This window comes from Balaenoptera acutorostrata, chromosome 20 (assembly GCF_949987535.1).
Source record: "Balaenoptera acutorostrata chromosome 20, mBalAcu1.1, whole genome shotgun sequence".
Lineage (NCBI taxonomy): Eukaryota > Metazoa > Chordata > Mammalia > Artiodactyla > Balaenopteridae > Balaenoptera > Balaenoptera acutorostrata.
The window spans coordinates 30082433-30106971 of record NC_080083.1 but is presented as its reverse complement, the minus strand read 5'-3'; the positions used below and the strand labels follow the sequence as shown (position 1 = coordinate 30106971).

Genomic DNA, 24539 nt, shown 5'->3' with positions numbered 1-24539 from the left:
TTAATACTTCTGGATAATTAACTGACTAAAAAAACAAAGTATCTCTGAAGCTATGACTTTAATCTCTGCTACATATAGAAACAGAATAAAGTTGTTCAATTATACTTGATACACAGATATACACATGTAGGGAGAGTAATGTGTTGGAACATGTTTAATACTAGCTTTCTAAAGAAACAAAAGACCTGATTTGTGAGATTTGCCAATTTCTTGATGTAAATGCTACCACTGCAGTCAATTTCAAGCTACCAACAAGATATCACTGATCATGGTGTTGGGAAGAGGTTCACAAATCAACTTTCATGAGAAGGTGCCAGCCAGGTCTAGCACACCAGTATGGAGTCTTCAAAACAAAAGGCAATTTATTACATTGTCACAGAAATCTGTAACTGCAGTTGCCTACATCACTACACACAATTAAACCTAATGTGTGCTGTCAGATGTAGGAAAATGCATAACAAGGACAGAGGAATAAACTTCCATATTTGCTCTGTCCCTTAGCTTATATGGTCAGTGGTACCATTTGATCTGCATCTAAAAAGTTTCCTCCTTGAACTGTGGAAAATAAATGAAGACGACATTCTTGAGCCTGAAGAAAATGAATTGTTAACCCCCAGGGCCACAGAAAATAAATAGGAAGGCTTTGTTCAAGCTAAAGAAAATAAATTAAACATAAAAGATGCTATTTCAGGGACAAAGATTTATCATTTTTAAAGCTGTTTGAGGGCTAGACTAATACTGCAAAGTTCCAGAGAGTAGCTCTACACTGCTTCCCTGAAAAACTCATTATAAACCAACTATAGCCATTCTCTGAATTGCAAAACGCTCTGGCAGTAGTCTGGTAGTTTGTCCCTCTGCCTATTTTTCAAGAAATAAATTATCTTCTTTCTTTATGGAAGATCATGCCCCTGTTCTGTTTCCTTCTTAAGTTGCTTTGCATGTAAGCAATAAATTGTCTTATTTCAGCTCAGAGACAACTTGTCAGAGAACATATTCAAAGTGATCTTTCCAGCTTCCCAGACAGTCTCCTCTGAAAGTGTCTTGGAGTGTCGGGTAATCCATTCACTACCTATCAAGGCTTATAATTATTTCAGTGGCTGACTTGTTTCTCGAAAAGCCTAACTTTAAATTATTATTTAATATGGCAGTAATTCTTGCATTATGTATAAAAACAATGCAATAACTAAGTCTGAGGGAAAGAATGCAGTACATTTGGATTTGAAAAATGGTGCATTCTAATTATTATTTCCTATTAAAGTTTACTCCTTTATTCTCTGTAAAATACCACATAAAATAAATGTAAAAAAAATGAAGATATATTTGCCATTTGCTCCCAAACTGAAAAGCATTTATAACTGAAAAATTAAATATTTTGTTTTCTAGTCACTGTTTTGAGCAGTAATTTATTCCCAAAGTATGTATCAAGTGCCTACGATGTGATGGCACTCTACTAGTTGCTAGAACAGTCTTTCTCATCTTTGTCTACACATAAGAAGAAATTGGGTAGTATTTTTAAGTACAAGGTGCCTGGGCCCTCACCTCAGAGAATCAAATTCAATTATCTGGAATGGGACCAAGATGCTGATATATTTAAAATACTCTGTGATGTGCATCCAGGATTCTGAATCACCACGCTAGAGATGCAGGAAGGAATAAGATCCAATTACTGCCCTCAAGTAGCTGGCCATCTAAAAAGGGAGATGTCCTAGCTTGGTTGCCATAACAAAATACCATAGAATATATGGTATCTTGCACCAGTCTCCGAACACTGAATACTATATTCTAAATACAGTTTACTACTCTCAAAATCACCTGTAAAATATTTTAAATGACCTCAATATATTATTTTCATGAAAACATGTGTTGTCATGAAAATATATATTTAGTAATGTATCACTTATTGGAAGTTCACATTATTGATCAAACTCATCTAACTGGAACATGACCAAGAACCAAATATTAGGCATATGTGTATATGTACACACACACACATACACATATGCACACACAAACTATGATAAATATTCTAAAGCTTATTGATCTTCTAAACAGGTTTATTTGGGAATAGCAGAGAATTGCAATTCAGGACATTCAATCTATAGTGTAACATAGGCAAGTCCAAAGAGACAGAGGGAAGGTCAGCTTTTATTAGGTTTCAGGAGAAAATTGGCGACGGCTATTTTAAACAAAAGGTTATTGGAGAAGAGCAGGAATTGTCATGGTTTCTCACTGGCTGCAAGCAGTGATTAGAGTGTTGCTGCTGGGGTAGGAGGGATCTTCCTTGTCTTTCTTAAAAGAAGCAGGTAAAATTCTCAGGTGAAATATATCCTCCTTAGTCAAAATAATTCTTATATTCCTTTTTCCTGCTGTTTATCCAGGCTGCAATGAGTGGTATGTGCTTGAGAGTTCCACCTTCAGGCCTTCAAGCCTCCATTTTAAATGAGGTTTCCTTTATTTTCACATTTCCCTCTTTTGATCAAGATCTTTCCTTGAAAGCATCACTGATCAAGAGTTGGATCTTCTGCATGTAGTGGTTTTGTCCCTCAATGTGAGGAAGGACATTTCCTAGTTGTCATGTCCCATGTCAGAGGGAAAGTTCAGACTGGAAACCATTGAGGCCTCATTTGAGTAACAAGGAAGAGTGGGAGGGAGAATGTTCAGGCATTTCTCATCTAAAGTCTATATCTTATCAAGGTCATAAGCACTGAAGGTCATCTCAAAGTGCTGAGCCAGCATCGCCCTATTGGGTTCATCCTTTTTATAAAGATTTGACAGGCAACAGGTACAAAACCCAAAAATGATTATGCAAAGCAGAGTTAAAAGTAATATGACAAGTTCAGTTTGTATGATGATTCTAAACTAGGAGCCCAAACCTGAGGGTGACCAGCTAAATAGGTGAAAAGACCAGAGGTCACTGGGTGAAATTTGTTGTAACCAATGTGATTGTTTCCTGATTTTGTGTAATTTTTAAATTTCTCCAGAGACACTTATCCTTGTGCAACAGGTGTTGTTTGCTATTTCATAAATGCCTCTTTGTTCAGCAAGTAGATAACTGAGGGCCATGTGATTGCCCCAAATTACTTTAGCCAATGATCATCATTGGGTCGCTATTGCCTTGGCTGTGGAATCAGCCACCTCTCCTAATGTTAGGGAGAGATTCCTGATCAAGCATTAATTGGCACTTATTCCAACCCAAAGGAGGAGGACTTTCCCTATGGAGGCAAACTTGGAGTCATGTATGCCTCCTGGAAATTCTAAGAGGCCATGGAGGCTTAATAGAGTGGACCAATGACAGGCTTCAAGAGTCTTACTCTGTAGCTGATGTCAAGGAGACACCAGGTGTAATCAGCAGTGGCACTTGGGACAAGTGAAAAAAATTGTTGCAGTGTGGACTAAAGAGTCACCACTGTCACGAACAGATCACAATTTCTGGTGGCAAACCCAAAAATTAGGTAAGTTTTCCCCTTTTGCAATAGATTGTAAAATGTGCATAAGAGCATTGCCTTTCCAAGAAAAAGAGGAAGAGGATAAGGTAAAAATTATCAGAAGGAAAAAGATATACAGGTCTGGTCTGATCATCTTGAGAAAGCTGTCTCACTCAATTGTCATCTGCTTCAATTCCTAGTCAGTTTGATTCAGAGATTTCCATGGCTTGTATAGAAACAGGTGTCAGATGGACTCTTCTTTACCTGTGAGATGTGTACTTAAGACTGGAGTCTCTGAAGTTTGGCTGCCATTTGGGTAGTGAGGAGAACCTGGTATCGTCCCTTCCAAGGAGATATAAGGGCAGTCTTTGTTCTTAATGATTTCAAGTCAGATGGGTGGGAGAAAATTGGAAATATTAGTTTAGAGATTTGTAGTCAGATATTTGGAGAAACTAGAAGAGTCTAGGACCCAGTCCAGTTTACATGTGTATAATAAAACCTTAAAGACAATTAACAGAACAAGAATCTAATATCTATATAGGTGCAAACATAATTTCTCTCCATAATTATTCTCCATTTTATCAAAGATAATCACAGCAAAGTTAATTTGTCTGTATTAAACTTGGCCTGATTATTTAGATAAATGCAGCAAGAATGGTTATTGATCATATAAGCTCTTTTTTTTAAGATTGCTTTGCTGGAATCTTGACCAATTTTTTCAAACAGTTTCTTAAAGCTGTCTGGTCATATCTGAGTCTATGTCCACCTCTCTTGAATATAATAATTGAGTCAAGCCTTGGTAATATAATCAACATTTCCAATTGTTTTCTGTTACAATGAGAGCAGATTCTTATTGAACTTATGCAAATACATATATTGTCCAAAAAATAAGAATATTTAATGAGAGTTCCCAATTTTTGGAGGGATCAGGTAGGGAAAACAGATAGATAAATGTTTCATCTTTATTTAAAAATATATATTTTATCAAATTGCTGTAAGTCATAGATGTTTAAGAAAAGTTTCCTTAAATCTGGAAAAGTAAAACGTTAGAGAACCTGCATAAGAAGTCATAAAAATTATAATCATCCTTAGTCTTCGGTAATTAATTCTTCTCAATGTGGATCTTGTGTTAGCAACTTTATGAATCAATGAGTTTTCCATTAAAGTTTTTTTTTTTTTTTAAAATCTTTATTGAAGTATAATTGCCTTACAATAGTGTGTTAGCATCTGCTTTATAACAAAGTGAATCTGTTATACATATACAATATGTTCCCATTTCTCTTCCCTCTTGCATCTCCCTCCCTCCCACCCTCCCCATCCCACCCCTCTAGGTGGTCACAAAGCACCGAGCTGATCTCCCTGTGCTATGCGGCTGCTTCCCACTAGCTATCTATTTTACATTTGGTAGTGTATATATGTCCATGACACTCTCTTACCCTGTCACATCTCACCCCACCCCCTCCCCATATCCTCAAGTCCATTCTCTAGTAGGTCTGTGTCTTTATTCCCGTCTTGCCACTAGGTTCTTCATGGCCTTTTTTTTTTTTTTTTTTTCCCTTAGATTCCATATATATGTGTTAGCATACTGTATTTGTTTTTCTCTTTCTGACTTACTTCACTCTGTATGACAGACTCTAACTCCATCCACCTCATTACAAATACCTCCATTTCATTTCTTTTTATGGCTGAGTAATATTCCATTGTATATATGTGCCACATCTTCTTTATCCATTCATCTGTCGATGGACATTTAGGTTGCTTCCATGTCCTGGCTATTGTAAATAGAGCTGCAATGAACATTTTGGTACATGACTCTTTTTGACCTATGGTTTTCTCAGGGTATATGCCCAGTAGTGGGATTGCTGGGTCGTATGGTAGTTCTATTTGTAGTTTTTTAAGGAACCTCCATACTGTTCTCCATAGTGGCTGTATCAATTTACATTCCCACCAACAGTGCAAGAGTGTTCCCTTTCCTCCACACCCTCTCCAGCATTTATTGTTTCTAGATTTTTTGATGATGGCCATTCTGACCGGTGTGAGATGATATCTCATTGTAGTTTTGATTTGCATTTCTCTAATGATTAATGATGTTGAGCATTCTTTCATGTGTCTGTAGGCCATCTGTATATCTTCTTTGGAGAAATATCTATTTAGATCTTCTGCCCATTTTTGGATTGGGTTGTTCGTTTTTTTGTTATTGAGCTGCATGAGCTGCTTGTAAATCTTGGAGATTAATCCTTTGTCAGTTGCTTCATTTGCAAATATTTTCTCCCATTCTGAGGGTTGTCTTTTGGTCTTGTTTATGGTTTCCTTTGCTGTGCAAAAGCTTTTCAGTTTCATTAGGTCCCATTTGTTTATTTGTGTTCTTATTTCCATTTCTCTGGGAGCTGGGTCAAAAAGAATCTTGCTGTGATGTATGTCATAGAGTGTTCTGCCTATGTTTTCCTCTAAGAGTTTGATAGTGTCTGCCCTTACACTTAGGTCTTTAATCCATTTTGAGTTTATTTTTGTGCATGGTGTCAGGGAGTGTTCTAATTGCATACTTTTACATGTTCCTGTCCAATTTTCCCAGCACCACTTATTGAAGAGGCTGTCTTTTCTCCACTGTATATGCTTGCCTCCTTTATCAAAGATAAGTTGACCATATGTGTGTGGGTTTATCTCTGGGCTTTCTATCCTGTTCCATTGATCTATATTTCTGTTTTTGTGCCAATACCAAACTGTCTTGATTACTGAAGCTTTGTAATATAGTCTGAAGTCAGGGAGCCTGATTCCCCCACCTCCATTTTTCGTTCTCAAGATGGCTTTGGCTATTCGGGGTCTTTTGTGTTGCCATACAAATTGTGAAATTTTTTGTTCTAGTTCTGTGAAAAATGCCAGTGGTAGTTTGATAGGGATTGCATTGAATCTGTAGATTGCTTTGGGTAGTAGAGACATTTTCACAATGTTGATTCTTCCAATCCAGGAACATGGTATATCTCTCCATCTATTTGTATCATCTTTAATTTCTTTCATCAGTGTCTTATAATTTTCTGCATACAGGTCTTTTGTCTCCTTAGGTAGGTTTATTCCTAGATATTTTATTCTTTTTGTTGCAATGGTAAATGGGAGTGTTTTCTTAATTTCACTTTCAGATTTTTCGTCATTAGTGTATAGAAATGCAAGAGATTTCTGTGCATTAATTTTGTATCCTGCTACTTTACCAAATTCATTGATTAGCTCTAGGAGTTTTCTGGTAGCATCTTTAGGATTCTCTATGTATAGTATCATGTCATCTGCAAATAGTGACAGCTTTACTTCTTCTTTTCCGATTTGGATTCCTTTTATTTCTTTGTCTTCTCTGATTGCTGTGGCTAGGACTTCCAGAACTATGTTGAATAATAGTGGTGAGAGTGGGCAACCTTGTCTTGTTCCTGATCTTAGTGGAAATGGTTTCAGTTTTTCACCATTGAGGACAATGTTGGCTGTGGGTTTGTCATATATGGCCTTTATTATGTTGAGGAAAGTTCCCTCTATGCCTACTTTCTGCAGGGCTTTTATCATAAATGGGTGTTGAATTTTGTCAAAAGCTTTCTCTGCATCTATTGAGATGATCATATGGTTTTTCTCCTTCAATTTGTTAATATGGTGTATCACATTGATTGATTTGCGTATATTGAAGAATCCTTGCATTCCTGGGATAAACCCCACTTGATCATGGTGTATGATCCTTTTAATGTGCTGTTGGATTCTGTTTGCTAGTATTTTGTTGAGGATTTTTGCATCTATGTTCATCAGTGATATTGGCCTGTAGTTTTCTTTCTTTGTGACATCTTTGTCTGGTTTTGGTATCAGGGTGATGGTGGCCTCGTAGAATGAGTTTGGGAGTGTTCCTCCCTCTGCTATATTTTGGAAGAGTTTGAGAAGGATAGGTGTTAGCTCTTCTCTAAATGTTTGATAGAATTCGCCTGTGAAGCCATCTGGTCCTGGGCTTTTGTTTGTTGGAAGGTTTTTAATCACAGTTTCAATTTCAGTGCTTGTGATTGGTCTGTTCATATTTTCTATTTCTTCCTGGTTCAGTCTCGGCAGTTTGTGCATTTCTAAGAATCTGTCCATTTCTTCCAGGTTGTCCATTTTAGTGGCATATAGTTGCTTGTAGTAATCTCTCATGATCTTTTGTATTTCTGCAGTGTCAGTGGTTACTTCTCCTTTTTCATTTCTAATTCTATTGATCTGAGTCTTCTCCCTTTTTCTCTTGATGAGTCTGGCTAATGGTTTATCAATTTTGTTTATCTTCTCAAAGAACCAGCTTTTAGTTTCATTGATTTTTGCTATTGTTTCCTTCATTTCTTTTTCATTTATTTCTGACCTGATCTTTATAATTTCTTTCCTTCTGCTGGCTTTAGGGTTTTTTTGTTCTTCTTTCTCTAATTGTTTTAGGTGCAAGGTTAGGTTGTTTATTCGAGATGTTGCCTGTTTCTTGAGGTAGGCTTGTATTGCTATAAACTTCCCTCTTAGCACTGCTTTTGCTGTGTCCCATAGGTTTTGGGTCGTCATGTCTCCATTGTCATTTGTTTCTAGGTATTTTTTGATTTCCCCTTTGATTTCTTCAGTAATCACTTCGTTATTAAGTAATGTATTGTGTAGCCTCCATGTGCTTGTATTTTTTACAGATTTTTTTCCTGTAATTGATATCTAGTCTCATAGCGTTGTGGTCGGAAAAGATACTTGATACAATTTCAATTTTCTTAAATTTACCAAGGCTTGATTTGTGACCCAAGATATGATCTATCCTGGAGAATGTTCCATGAGCACTTGAGAAAAATGTGTATTCTGTTGTTTTTGGGTGGAATGTCCTATAAATATCAATTAAGTCCATATTGTTTAATGTATCATTTAAAGCTTGTGTTTCCTTATTTATTTTCATTTTGGATGATCTGTCCATTGGTGAAAGTGGGGTGTTAAAGTCCCCTACTATGATTGTGTTGCTGTCAATTTCCCCTTTCATGGCTGTTAGTATTTGCCTTATGTATTGAGGTGCTCCTATGTTGGGTGCATAAATATTTACAATTGTTATACCTTCCTCTTGGATCGATCCCTTGATCATTATATAGTGTCCTTCTTTGTCTCTTGTAATAGTCTTTATTTTAAAGTCTATTTTGTCTGATATGAGAATTGCTACTCCAGCTTTCTTTTGATTTCCATTTGCATGGAATATCTTTTTCCATCCCCTCACTTTCAGTCTGTATGTGTCCCTAGGTCTGAAGTGGGTCTCTTGTAGACAGCATATGTATGGGTCTTGTTTTTGTATCCATTCAGCCAGCCTGTGTCTTTTGGTGGGAGCATTTAATCCATTTACATTCAAGGTAATTATCGATATGTATGTTCCTATTCCCATTTTCTTAAATGTATTGGGTTTGTTATTGTAGGTGTTTTCCTTCTCTTGTGTTTCTTGCCTAGAGAATTTCCTTTAGCATTTGTTGTAAAGCTGGTTTGGTGGTGCTGAACTCTCTCAGCTTTTGCTTGTCTGTAAAGGTTTTAATTTCTCCATCGAATCTGAATGAGATCCTTGCTGGGTAGAGTAATCTTGGTTGTAGGTTTTTCTCCTTCATGACTTTAAGTATACCCTGCCACTCCCTTCTGGCTTGCAGAGTTTCTGCTGAGAGATCAGATGTTAACCTTATGGGGATTCCCTTGTGTGTTATTTGTTTTTTTTCCCTTGCTGCCTTTAATATGTTTTCCTTATATTTAATTTTTGACAGTTTGATTAATATGTGTCTTGGCGTGTTCCTCCTTGGGTTTATCCTGTATGGGACTCTCTGTGCTTCCAGGACTTGATTAACTATTTCCTTTCCCATATTAGGGAAGTTTTCAACTATAATCTCTTCAAAAATTTTCTCAGTCCCTTTCTTTTTCTCTTCTTCTTCTGGTACACCTATAATTCGAATGTTGGCACGTTTAATGTTGTCCCAGAGGTCCCTGAGACTGTCCTCAGTTCTTTTCATTCTTTTTTCTTTATCCTGCTCTGTAGTAGTTATTTCCACCATTTTATCTTCCAGGTCACTTACCCTTTCTTCTGCCTCAGTTATTCTACTATTGATCCCATCTAGAGTATTTTTAATTTCATTTATTGTGTTTTTCATCATTGCTTTGTTCCTCTTTAGTTCTTCTACATCCTTGTTAAATGTTTCTTGCATTTTGTCTATTCTGTTTCCAAGATTTTGGATCATCCTTACTATCATTATTCTGAATTCTTTTTCAGGTAGACTACCTATTTCCTCTTCATTTGTTAAGTCCAGTGTGTTTTGAGCCTGCTCCTTCATCTGCTGTGTGTTTTTCTGTCGTCTCATTTTGCCTATCTTACTGTGTTTGGGGTCTCCTTTTCACAGGCTGCAGGTTCATAGTTCCCGTTGTTTTTGGTATCTGTCCCCAGCGGCTAAGGTTGGTTCAGTGGGTTGTGTAGGCTTCCTGGTGGAGGGAACTAGTGCCTGAGTTCTGGTGGATGAGGCTAGATCTTGTCTTTCTGGTGGGCACGTCCACGTCTGGTGGTGTATTTTGTGGTGTCTGTGGCCTTATTATGATTTTAGGCAGCCTCTCTGCCAATGGATGGGGTTGTGTTCCTGTCTAGCTAGTTGCTTGGCATAGGATGTCCAGCACTGTAGCTTGCTGGTCGTCGAGTGAAGCTGGGTCTTGATGTTGAGATGGAGATCTCTGGGAGATTTTTGCCGTTTGGTATTACGTGGAGCTGGGAGGTCTCTTGTGGACCAGTGTTCTGAAGTTGGCTCTCCCACCTCAGAGGCACGGCCCTGATGCCTGGCTGGAGCACCAAGAGCCTTTCGTCCACACGGCTTGGTTCCTGTGACACCTGCTCCTCCCTTCCCTCCACGCTGCAGACTGTTCCTGCTCCTGCGGTCCACCTCCAAGGATTAGTTGTCTCCAGGCTTTTTAGATCAGTCTTTCACTTAACTATTAACACCAGAAAGTGGAATTATTTCATGTTTATCTCTGCATCTTCAGTCCTAACGGGATACCGGCATTCCACAAATATTTGTTGCAGGGAAAAGAGGGAGCTTTATGTTGCAGCTTCCAAGGCGCCAGTGGGGTCCCCCGGACTTCGTTTGCAAGAGTTGAGGGCCCGTCCGCAGGTCACCGGACAATGCTTGGTAAGGCCCCGGAGACCCCATTAAAGTTTTTTAAAAAATTTACCCAGTTCACTGTTATGATTTTTTTGAGGTATGTCTGTACTTAATTTATTGAAATTATAATCTTGTGAAAATGCACAAAGGAAACCTAAATCAAAATGGAGTGAGGAAAAAAAAAATGGAGTGAGGAAAGCATGAAGAGAGGGCTCTAACACACACATCATTCACTACATATTTCAGGCCCCAGGCGAAGAAAGAGTACCTTCTGACAGCAACAACGAGCTGCTTATAATTGCAGCCAATAAGAAACTGCCACAGCCCTCCCCAGTTTCCTTCTAAAATATAATAAAAGCTGACTGTCCCTTGGTCTCCTTGAACTTGCCTGTGGTTCATTTTAGTTGGCTTGTCCTGAATTGCAATTCCTCTGCTATTCCCAAGTAAACTCATCTTGGCTAGCTAAAGGTCTGATTATTTTATTTTTTAAGATCAACGATTTCAAATTATGAGGTTTTTAATTAATTTTCATTTGAGTATAGTTGCTTTACAATGTTGTGCTGATTTCTACTGTACAGCAAAGTGAATCAGCTATAACTATACATATATGCCCTCTTTTTTGGATTTCCTTCCCACTTAGGTCACCACAGAGCACTGAGTAGAGTGCCCTGTGTTATACAGTAGGTTCTTATCAGTTATCTATTTTATACATAGTATCAATAGTTTATATAGGTCAATCTTAATCTCCCAATTCATCCCACCCCCTTCCCCCTTGATATACATACGTTTGTTCTCTACGTCTGTGTCTCTACTTCTGCTTTGCAAATAAGATCATCTATATCATTTTTCTAGATTCCACATATACACATTAATATACAATATTTGTTTTTATATTTCTGACTTACTTCACTCTGTATGACAGTCTCTAGGTCCATCCATGTCTCTACAAATGACCCAATCTCATTCCTTTTTATGGCTGAGTAATATTCCATTGTATATATGTATCAATTCTTCTTTATCCATTTCTCTGTTGATGGACATTTAGGTTGCATCCATGTCCTGGCTATTGTAAATAGTGCTGCAATGAACATTGGGGTGCATGTGTCGTTTTTTGGGTTTTTTTCCTTTTTTTTTAACATCTTTATTGGAGTATAATTGCTTTATAATGGTGTGTTAGTTTCTGCTGTATAACAAAGTGAATCAGCTATACATAATCATATATCCCCATATCTCCTCCCTCTTGCATCTCCCTTCCACCCTCCCTATCTTACCCCTCTAGGCGGCATGTGTCTTTTCAAATTATGGTTTTCTTTGGGTATATGCCCAGCAATTGGATTTCTGGGTCACATGGTAGTTCCATTTTTTTAGTTTTTTAAAGGAACCTCCATACTGTTCTCCATAGTGGCTGTATCAATTTACATTCCCACCAACAGTGTAAGAGGGTTCCCTTTTCTCCATTTCCTCTCCAGCATTTATTGTTTGTAGATTTTTTTGACAACGGCCATTCTGACTGGAGTGAGGTGATACCTCATTGTAGTTTTATTTGCATTTCTCTAATAATTAGTGATGTTGAGCATATTTTCATGTGCCTCTTGCCCATCTGTATGTCTTCTTTGCAGAAATATCTATTTAGTTCTTCTGCCCATTTTTTGATTGGGCTGTTTGTTTCTTTGATATTGAGCTGCATGAGCTGTTTGTATATTTTGGAAATTAATCATTTGTCAGTTGCTTCATTTGCAAATATTTTCTCCCATTCTGAGGGTTGTCTTTTCATCTTGTTTAAGGTTTCCTTTGCAGTGCAAAAGCTTTTAAGTTTAGTTAGATCCCATTTGTTTATTTTTGTTTTTATTTTCATTACTCTAGGAGGTGGGTCAAAAAAGATTTTGCTGTGATTTATGTCAAAGAGTGTTCTTCCTATGTTTTCCTCTAAGACTTTTATGGTGTCTGTGCCTATATTTAGGTCTTTAATCCATTTTAAGTTTATTTTTGTGTAGGTGATAGAGAGTGTTTTAATATTATTCTTTTACATGTAGCTGTCCAGTTTTCCCAGCACTTCTTATTGAAGAGGCTGTCTTTTCTCCATTGTATATTCTTGTCTCCTTTGTCATAGATTAGGTGAACATAGGTGTGTGGGTTTATCTCTGGGCTTTCTATCCTATTCCATTAATCTATATTTCTGTTTTTGTGCAAGTACCATACTGTCTTGATTACTGTAGCTTTGTAATATAGTCTGAAGTCAAGGAGCATGATTCCTCTAGCTCCATTTTTCTTTCTCAAGATTGAACATATATGAAAATTCCTCTTTAAAGATTCCTTTCTCATAAATGTCCTATAACTTACTGTTTTCATTGTCCTATCTTATTTTTTCCCTCTTATTCTGGCAATCATTTTAGTTTAGAGCAACATTATTTTATTTCCTCAACAACAATGACAACAAAAAATGCATCTCCGTTACTCATACTGTCTTTTACAGAAAACACATATCCTACTTTTCATATACAGTCATTTTTTGTCTTTATTATTTTTAGTAGTTTTATTTTTTAAAAAACAACTTTTTTTGCTGAGACTTTCAACTTTATTAGTTTAAATGTTATTTTCTCAATTTCAAAAACTTACAAAGCTTATCTAGAAAAGAAATGATATAAGAATAATTACAGATTTACTCTTAGAGGATAGCATAATTGCTTATGCATTAAGTTAAATGAATATAAATTCCTTCTACATAATATAGTTAAAATAAGCCATATATTTTTTTGGAAATTACAGTATGAAATTCACTTGTGTCTATAGGTTGATACTCTTAATTGCTCTGTTAGATTAAGGATGGTAGAATAGGCGAGGGCAGTAGGATCCTCACATTATTCCTAAAGAGGGCTGCTCTAAGTTGAGTAAGCAGAATAAAGATTTGAAAGATGGGACGACAACTTCTAAACTGATGGCAGTGCTATGAACATCTTGGAAGCCAAGACCAGAATTCCCAGCCTTGCAAGTAGTTATAAGAAAAGGGAGATGTTCTTTTAAACAAAGATTGCTGCCTGACTACAAATCTAAAAAGACAAGGCAACAAGTATCAGCCTGTCAAAGAGTGATTATAACCTGGCATTGAGGAGTTATCACTCTGTGTTTGTGCAAAGCAGAAAGAGTGGTTGTTCTTTTATTGGCCTTTTCAGCTGATTGTATAGACCCTTCTGTTGCTCAAGTCACTGTGGTATAAGAGCAGTGGCTTTCAAATATGTCGGATCATTCCATAGCAAGAAATATTAGTATATATATGGCCCAGCACATAACTATACTTACAAAACCATATAAGAAATTGAAATAAAAGTTTAACAAACTGACATGTAATTCCTATTTTTTAGTATATGCTATGCATGTATTGATTGGCACTTTATAAAATTACTCTTTTATGTATATATAAATAAATAAATTATAATAAATTTATCTATAAATTATATATAAAATTGAATATATATTATTTATTTATCTATATTGATAGAGATGTCATTTATATTTTCTATTTAAATAAATGTAAATCAGGGTGTGACATCAACATCATACTGGAGGGAGATGCTCCCTTTGTCTCTCCCCTTTTAACATACAACCAGTAAAACATCCACAACTCAACAAAGGTGCTTCTGCCCCACACACCAGGATGGCAGAGTATTCTCCATATCTGTACATCTAAAGTTATGTGGGCTGGAACACATAGAGGAGTCAGAACCGGGAGGACAGTGGAGGCAGTACCTGCAAGCCCAATTCCCTTGCCACAGTGGCTGAGCCCACAGTTCCAGAGAACCCAGTAGAAACAGGGGAGGCAGCACAAATGACTCTCTACTCCAGACCACAGAAGCACCCATGGTCACAGATAACTGGGCAGCAGAGGCAGTGGGCCTGTGACCCTGTCTCACCAGCTGTGGAGGCACCCAAGACTCTGGACCCCCACACCCTCCCTGCAGTGATGGAGCTCATGAACCCAACAACACAAGACATGGCACAGGAGCCCAGCACCCTGGCTCCCCTCTCCCACTCCCCCTACAGTGACAGAGCCTGTGACTCAGGACATCCTGGACATTGCAGAGGCACCCACCATCCTGGTGCTCCAGGCAGGAAAACCAATGACACCTGCTGTAGCAAGACACCAACAACCCTGGAAGCACAGCAGTGATATCAAGGGTACTGAGCAACAAACACTCTGACAGAGGAAAGTGCCAACTCTCAAACATAGCCAGAGGCAGTTCAGGAAAGAGACACCAGAAACTTGCGCTAAAGAGCCACCTAATGGAAAATAAAAGAAGACCCTAATTTCTAACAGGAAACATTAGACTCAAGTGGAAGAAAAAAAAAAAAAAAGCTTTATCTAAAGAGGAACGGACAACATTTACTTCACATGTGACAGTCATGGTGCCATCAAACGCCATGAAGAACCACAGTAAAACTGTATCACAAAAAGAAATGAGAATTCTTCAGAAACCAAACTTAAAGTCATAGAATATTGTGATCTAACAAATAGAGAATTTAAAATAACTGTCATGAAGAAATTCAATGAGCTACAAGAAAACTCAGAAAGACAGTTCACGAGCTCAGGAATAAAATGAATGAACAGAAGAAACACTTTACCAAAGAGACTTAAACTCTAAAAAAGAAACAAACATAAATTCTGGAGCTGAAAAACAAGATGATGAATGCATTAAAAAACACTGGAAATAGAGCAGATCATATGGAAGAGAGAATTAGCAAGCTTGAAGATAGAAACCTAGAAATGATACAAGTAGAAGAGGAAAGAGAAATAAGATATTTTAAAAATGAGAAAATTCTATGAGAGCTATCTGACTCTTTTAGGAAAGGCAACATTAAGGTAATGTCTATACCAGAAGGAAAAGAGAAGGAGAAGGGAGCAGAGAGTTTATTTAAAGAAACAATAGCTTAAAACTTCCCAAACCTGGGAAGGAACTGGATATACAAGTCCATAAAGCTAAGAGAACACCTAATTACCACAATGAAAAAGACCTTCTCTAAGACACATTATATTAAACCTGTCAAAAGTCAATGAACAAGAAAGAAGTTTAAAAGCAGCAAGGGCAAAAGGAACCTACAAAGAACCCCCATTAGGCTATGAGAAGATTTCTCAGCAGAAACTCTATAGGACAGGAGAGATTAGAATGACATTCTCACTGAAATTACTAAAACATAAAAATTGTCACCAAAGGATACTCTATCATTCAGATACAAAGCAGAAATACTTTCCGAGACAAACAAAAGCTGAGGGAGTTAATTAGCACTAGATCCGCCTTACAAGAAATGTTGAAAGGATCTCTTCTACTAGAACCAAAATTCAAAAATACACAAAACTTTGAGTAACATGATAAATAGACAGACAGAATCAGAGAATTGCAACTCTATCAGAATAGATTTTAAAACACTTTATTATAGCATAATGGTGAAAGGGTGGGAAAGTATGAAAAAATAACTATGGCTACTTCAATTTGATAACAAACTCACAACATAAAAAGATATAATTTAGGACAACAAAAATATAAAAGGAAGAGAGGAAAAGGACAGACCTTGTATAGGCAAATAAAGGTAAGATGATATCAGCAAAAAAAGTACGATTTTATCTGTGATTCATCTTATACAAATGCCATGGTAACCACAAAACATAAACTAGAGCAGAGACATGAAACAAAGAAAAGAGGAATCAGAAAAACATCATAGAAAACCACTGAACCAAAATAGCAGACAGAAATTCAAGGAAAAGAAATAATGGAAATATTTGCAAATGAAGCAACTAACAAAGGATTAATCTCCAAAATATACAAACAGCTCATGCAGCTCAATATCAAAAAAACAAACAACCCAATCAAAAAATGGACAGAAGTCCTAAATCGACTTTTCTCCAAAGACATACAAATTGCCAAGAGGCACATGAAAAGATGTTCAACATCACTAATTATCAGAGAAATGCAAATCAAAACTACAGTGAGGTACCACCACATACCAGTCAGAATAGCCATCATCAAAAAATCTACAAACAATAAACGCTGGAGAGGGTGTGGAGAAAAGGGAACCCTCTTAAACTGTTGGTGGTAATGTAAATTGATACAGCCACAATGGGGAACAGTATGGAGGTTCCTTAAAAAAATAAAAATAGAACTACCTTATGACCCAGTAATCACAATCCTGGGCATATACCTGGAGAAAGCCATAATTCCAAAAGATGCATGCACCCCAATATTCATTGCACCACTATTTATAATAGCCAGGACATGGAAGCAACCTAAATGTCCATCAACAGAGGAATGAATAAAGAAGATGTGGTACATATATACAATGGAATATTACTCAGCCATAAAAGGGAACAAAATCATGCCATTTGCAGAGACGTGGATGGACCTAGAGACTATCATACTGAGTAAAGTAAGTCAGAAAGAGAAGAACAAACGTATATTAACACATATATGTGAAATTTAGAAAAATGGCAGAGATGAACCTATTTGCAAAGCAGAAATAGAGACACAGATGTAGAGCACAAATGTATGGACACCAAGGAAGGAAAGGGATGGGATGGATTTGGAGATTGGGATTGACATATACACACTACTTTGTATTAAGTAGATGGTTGGTGAGGGCCTACTGTATAGCACAGGGGGGGGGGGGAAAGAAATAACAGAGATATAGAGCAACCAGAAAACAAAAGGTAAAATGGCAATACTACATCCTTATCTATTAATAATCACTCTAACTGTAAATAGATCGAATTCACCACTCAGAAGTCAGAGTGGCTGAATGGATTAAAAATCAAGACCCACCTATATGTTCCCTCCAGAAGACTCATCTCAGCTCTAAAGACAAACATGAGCTCAAAGTAAAGGGATGGAGAATGATTACTCCAAGCAAATGACAGCCCTCCAAAAAAACACATGTAGCCATACTCATATCAGACAAAATAGACTCCAAGCCAAAAAAGGTGACAAGAGACAAAGATGGACATTACATAATGATAAAGGGGACAATTCATCAATAAGACATAACAGTTATTAATATATATGTACCTAACATAGGAGGAAAAAACCATCTAAAGCAATTACTAACAGAACTAAAGGGAGAAATTGACAGCAACATGTTAATAGTAGGGGACTTTAACACTTCCCTTACATCAATGGACAGATTATCCAGAGAGAAAATCAATAAGGAAATAGTGCCCATAAGTGAACATTAGACCAGATGGACTTAATAGATTTATATAGAACATTTTTTCCAAATGCATCAGAATACACATTCTTTCCAAGCATGCATGTAACATTCTCTAGGACAGACCTCATACCAGGCTACAAAACAAGCCTCAACAAATTTAAGAGGATAGAAATTATTTCAAGCATCTTTTCTGATCACAGTGGTGTAAAACTAGAAGTCAACTACAAGAAGAAAGTTGGAAAAATCACAAATATGTAAAGATTGAACAGTATGCTACTGAATAGCTATTGGGTCAACAAAGAAATCAAGGAAGAAATTTAAAAATACCTGAAGACATATGAAAATGAAAATACAACAAACTAAAATTTATGGGATGCAACAAAAGTGGTATTTAGAGGGAATTTTATAGCAAAACAGGTCTACCTCAAAAAAAACAAGAAAAAGTCTTAAATAAACCATCTAACTTTACACCTAACAGAACTAGAAATAGAAGAACAAGCAAAGCCCGAAGTCAGTTGAAGGAAGGAAATAATAAAGATCATAGCAGAAATAAGTGAAATAGAAACTAAAAACACAATAGAAAGATCAATGAAATTAAGAGCTGATTCTTCGAAAAGATAAAAAAAATTGACAAACCTTTAGCTAGACTCACTAAGAAAAAAGAGGGAAGGCTCTGATAAAGTCAGAAATGAAAAAGGAGAAACAAATACAGAGAAATACAAAGGATTATAAAAGAATATTATGACAGCTATATATCAGCAAATTCCTAGAAACATATAACCTCCCAAGGCTGAATAAAAAAGAAATAGAAAATATGAATAGACCAGCCACTAATAAAGGGATTGAAAGGGCAATCAAAAACCTCCCAAGAAACAAAAATCCAGAACCAGATGGCTTCACACATGAATTCTACCAAACAATGAAGAAGATTTAATATATCCTTTTCAAACTCTTCCAAAAATTGAAGGGAGGGACCACTTCCTAATTCATTTTATGAGACCAACATTACCCTGATACGAAAACCAGACAAAGACAACACACAAACAAAAATTATAGGCCAATAAGTTTGATGAACATTGATGCAAAAATCCTTAACAAAATATTAGCAAACCAAAAACACAACAATACATTAAAAGGATCATACACCATAATAAAATGGGATTTATTCCAGGGACACAAGGATGGTTCAACATCTACAAATCAATCAATGTAATACAGCACATTAAAAAAATAAAGGATAAACAGTATATGATTGTCTCAATAGATGCAGAAAAAGCAGTTAAGATTCAACATCCATTTATAATTAAAACTCCCAATAAAATGGGTATAGATGGAACACACCCCAACACAATAAAGGGCATATATGACAAACCCACAGCTAACATGATACTCAGTGATGAAAAACTGAAAGCTATCCCTCTTTTATGAACAGGACAAGGATGCCCACTCTCACCGCTCTTATTCAGCATAGTATTGGAAATCCTAGACAGAACATCATCAAGAAAGGATAAATTATATTCAATGTTCTTAATTCAGTAAGGCAAGAAGGTTTATAACACTTGGAAATATGATTCTTTAAATTTTAAAGGGTTAATTTCTGTATCAGCACAGTTATGATTCCTGCAGTCATCTGAAATCTCAATTCAAGTAGAATAGATTATTATTTTTAGAATTCAAGGTAAAGAAGATGTCCACATCTTGGTAATAATACAAGCAATGTGTGCCATTGTGTATATTTGTTTACTTGTTTGTTGCTGTAGGTATATTTAATTACTGGGTTGCATGAAGCATATAGTATGATAACTTTGCTCTAACTCTGAAACCCAAGCTCTTTCTGATATGCTATAACAATTCTTAAAGATTCATATGAGGAAATTCATTAAGACAGGAATACTTCTTTGATATAGGTTGTTTAAATTCCCCTGAAAAGATGAGTAGGACCTATATCTGATAAGTGAGCATAACACTTTTATGTAAGTCTTCCAACCTATAGGCTTAAAAATTACATAAATACAAGCAACTTCCTGAAAGAGTGCCCAAATTACTTTATTCTTCTGTTAACAAGAACTGTAATCTTTCCTCTACAAAATGGTGAGAACTCCTTGAAAAACTGGTTAGAGAAATCAGTTGTTAAGGGTGTAAATGAAGACTTTAATCATGTATAGACAGAAACCATAGTTGAGGATCATGCATTTCCATGCGGCCTAATGTTAGGTGTCTTAAAAAGCTGCAGTTGTTATGCTACTAAAAAAGCCTTAAAGGGTTTTAAAATTTTCTGACTTAGCTAGAGATCAATAAAATTAATCAACCTTTTCTTAGGCAATTAAGTATTGATAAGAGACTGTCACCTCATTTTAATTTTTTAGACATCATTAGAATTTCATATTGACTATTTCCTTCCTGCATACTTCTTTAAAACGTTTTTCTACTAGTTATAAAATTATAACCAATGTATATACATATAAAACAAGAAAAAAAAAGTTAATCACTCTAATCCCACCATCCAGAATCAATAACTTTTAGCATGGCAGTGTAATTTAAGTTAGTTCAGATTATCTTACATGTACAGTTTTAAATCCTGGGGGTTTATTGTCATTGAAAATACTTTAAATAATATTTTTGCACGTTGGAATAAGGTTTTTGTTAACATCATTTTAAATGCCATATTCAATTCTATCTAATGTCCAACTTAACTGAATTTATGTTGTTTCCAAATATGCCACAAATTTCATAGTTTCTATGAGAAACATAAATAGTTTTAAAAGAGGTATCAATAAAGGCCTTTAAGTAATGGGGAGGAATTAGTTGATCAGTCAATTAACATGTATTTATTTAGCACCTTTGATGTGTCTCATGCCAAACTAGGAGCTATAAAGAATGACATAGTTCTGAACTAGGAGAATGGGATATGAATGGAAATGAAGGGACAGTATGATGGTCCCAAGAAAGAGCACCCAACTGAGCCCTGGATTCTCATCCCAGCTACATCACCCAGAGCCCTGTAACTAACACTGATCAAATTATCAAATTGCTCTGAGCCCATTCTCTCTGTCTTTAAATGAGAATTAAATAAAATAATCCACATAAACCTCTTAGCAAGATCCCTGACCCATAAAAACGTTCACTAATTGCTAGTGCTATTTTTAGAGTCACTTGCTTTATGATTTTGGGTAAACACTGAGATTCACAGAGTGTAGGTTTCCTTAAAGGTCCCTTAGGGACCACAAAAAAATGTGAGAGAGGTCCTAGGGAAGAAAGGTAAGTGAAACTGAGTACCTTAAAGGAAGACAACACATAAATAATCATTAACATACTGTGTGACTGTCATTATGCTACACAGATACATATAATCATGAATTACATTTATAACCTCCTAAAAACTCTATGGAGCAGATTACTTTAGTCCTCATTATGCAGGTGAGGAAACTAAGGTTATAAATCTCAAGTAATTTTTCCAAGCTCACTAAACTTGTGAGTGGCCCAGCCAGGTTCAAACCAAGCAGATGGACTTCAGAGCAAGTCCTGGTATACTGTACTTCCTTGCTATTAAAAAAGTAAACGAGAGAAGAAGGAAGGAAGGAAGGAAGGAAGGAAGGAAGGAAGGAAGGAAGGAAGCAGTGAGGGAGGGAAGGAGGGAGGGAGGAAAGGAAAGAAGGGATGGTGAATTTAGTTTAAAAATGTATTGAGGGACCACTATATATCAGGAACTGTGTTAGATGCTGGAGTTACAAATATGAATGCACCAAACATGACCCCAACTCTTTTGAAGTAGAAGCAGGCACGTGAAGAGGTTTGTGCAAGGATAATGGTAAAAGTATATCCAAGGTCAGAAGGTAGCTCAGCAGTGATTAACTGATTTGCTCTATGGGGAGGAGGGCCGAGGATGTCCTGGATCTTGGGATAAGGAAGGGCTTCACAGAGGAGGTATACCTGAAAAGTGTTTGAAGTGTTAAATAGGCAATTTCCACATTGTCAAGGGAAGAGGGGCATTGTGGGTAGAGGGAACAATACATCTGAAGGGATATAATTATGAACCAGCATAGGGTATTTTAGGGACAACATACAGTTTCAGCACTTCCAGGACATTGAATGAAGAGCCAGGAGGTAGACCTCTCTACCATTTAGGACATCAAAGGCTCTACTTAACCAAAACACACATACTACACTGTTTTAAATATTGGAATTTAACCTGATTAAAAATGACAGTTTCCAGCCATAGACATAAAATCTTGACATGAAAGGCAACTGTGCTTTACACTGCTTTGCAATAGTACATTCAGTGAACACTAGACTGTTACCTAAGTGACCTCCACTTAACCAACATGCCTGTAAACTCTCATTCCAATCCCTCTGTAATACCCACTGACTGATGCTCGTGACAGTTAAATACTCATAGCTAGTAGGCAGTTCTCTAGTGTGTCCATGCATTTGTAAAACCATTAGATCAATTAGGAATATATTTGGCAGTAAGAATCAGAAAGCCCCAGGGAATTGTTTTTCTCACTTTACGAGAAGTCAGAGGTAGGCAGTTACAGTTCAGTAACTCAAGATCCCACAGTTAAGAACATGGGATTGCCCTGGTCTCTCCTTTGTGTCACAAAATGTTTGCTGAAACTCCAGCTATCATGTCCATGTCCTCCTTATCATGCAAGGAAAAAAGAAGGAGAAAAAAAGTGGTAAGGGTAATACTAATTACATTGTCTTATTTTGGTTTTTTGTTATTGTTATTATTGGTTTTTTAATTAGAAAAGCAAAAGATTCTTCAAAAACTAGTACAATAGCTTTAAAAATGTTGTTGAATTAGGTGTATGAGGGAAAATGTAAAACATTTGGGGAGAAATCATGAAAATCTAAAAAAAAAAATCTGTACTCAAATTGCTTGATATTTGTCTTTAAGTTCTTGTTCCCTTCAAAGATAATAAAATTTGAAATTTTGAAAGATGCACTACTGGTGTGTGTTATGCAAGAAAAAAACAAGCAAACAAGGGACTTCATTGGGTGTAATGATACCCAAAGAAAGCCCTTGACCCTATATCAAAGGACTGGCAAATAAATGGGAATTTATTTCCTTTGGTTAAAATAGGGACTTCCCTGGTGGCGCAGTGGTTGAGAGTCTGCCTGCCAATGCATGGGACGTGGGTTCGAGCCCTGGTCTGGGGAGATCCCACATGCCGTGGAGCAACTGGGCCCGTGAGCCACAACTACTGAGCCTGCGCATCTGGAGCCTGCGCGTCTGGAGCCTGTGCTCCGCAACAAGAGAGGCCGTGATAGTGAGAGGCCCGCGCACCGCGATGAAGAGTGGCCCCCACTTGCCGCAACTAGAGAAAGCCCTCACACAGAAACGAAGACCCAACACAGCCAAAAATAAATATAAAAAAAATAAAATAAAACAAAGTATGTATGTATACTTTCATAAGAGTCTCTTCTTTGACTTTTGGATTAACCAATTACTTCATTAATTCACTCATTTATTCATCTATTTATTTAACAAACATCAATGAGTAACTGCTCTGTGCCAGCCAGCACAAGCTGCCAGGGCTACATAGATGAACAAAGCATAATCCTATCTGGAAGATATAGAAAACCAATGCTAGAGATGTTTTAAAAAATACCAGGGAAACTCTAAGTGAGTTGGGGAACTTTACTTCCTAACACGGAAAGAGAAATACTATACCATCCAATGCCTGCCACCCATTACTGAATGAAGCGAACAACTTGTGCTTCAAGTAATTTATAAGGATCACAGGGGAAATTGTAACAGAGATTTTTAAAAATATTTCTCTCCAAAAGTATTACCTATGTTATTTAAAATGCACACCATCACATTTGAAACATGACTATCACGCACTAGCTGCAAAGAGAATAAAACTGTTTTGTTGGGCTTAGCATTTTCCAAAGCTCTGGTAGTTGATCATCAAAATAAAAACCTATTGTTCAGGGAGAGGTGAACAGCAGGAACATCAAGAGTCCTGGAGAAGATTGTTCATTTGCAGTCCTATTTGGCAGGATGTCAAATCTCTGAGTATTTCCGTTCCCAGAAACACTGAAGTCACAATGTTTGGTTTGATCAATTTTCGCCTCCTTGGTCTCTCCTCACCAGTCAGGCCAATTTACCATGCTGGGCCTGCCTCTAGGCTCTGCTCGCATTTTTAATGAGGATATTGCTTCCTTCTCTCTCGCCTCTGAGATATCTTTGCTATGCTTGAGTGGATTCAAGATCGTGTAGAAGTAATGGAATTAGGCTGTCAGCACAGCTCTGCTTAATATGTTTTTAGTCTGCCTTTGTTTGAGGGATTCATCTTTCTTAAATTCTCAGTGCTCTTCAGCACCACCGAACAGAATAACATTAGCGTGCATTTGTCATTATATCACTAGTTATACATACCCTTCTTTCACAGGAGAAAACTCAGAGCAATAGCACTCATTAACTACTTACATTAAAGCCTTGACAAAAGCCAGGTTGGAATGTGAAAACTCATTTACACCTGCTGGAAGGGGATCATTAGCCAACTGAATGATGAGAAGAGGTGCATGCTTAGGACTGGGAAAGACAAGAGGGTCCCAGAATTTGACTTCTTGAAGCTTTTAATGTCAGTGATGTGGAGCACTTCAGGATTCTGATCCAAGACTCAGAATTAGTTCTATGACAAGCCTGAAGTGACACAGCCCTGAATTACTTTAGGGATTTTTCTCCATTCTAAGAAGGGCAAGGTCAAGAATATGCTTTTGATTAGAAAGTGCCAAGCATGGTGATTAGCAAACCCTTCTTAAATTTAGCATGCTTTGCTTTAAGAGTCCTCATGGTGTG

At 36.9% G+C, this 24539-nt stretch overlaps 1 long non-coding RNA gene across 1 annotated transcript in view; it reads left to right on the top strand.

Moving 5' to 3' along the window:
• Positions 1-23084, top strand: part of LOC130705949 (uncharacterized) — a 69022-nt gene extending 45938 nt beyond the window's left edge. Inside the window, exon 3 of the long non-coding RNA XR_009006346.1 lies at positions 22815-23084. This is a non-coding gene — a long non-coding RNA (uncharacterized LOC130705949). The remainder of the gene's footprint in view (positions 1-22814) is intronic.
• The last annotated feature ends 1455 nt before the right edge of the window (positions 23085-24539 follow it).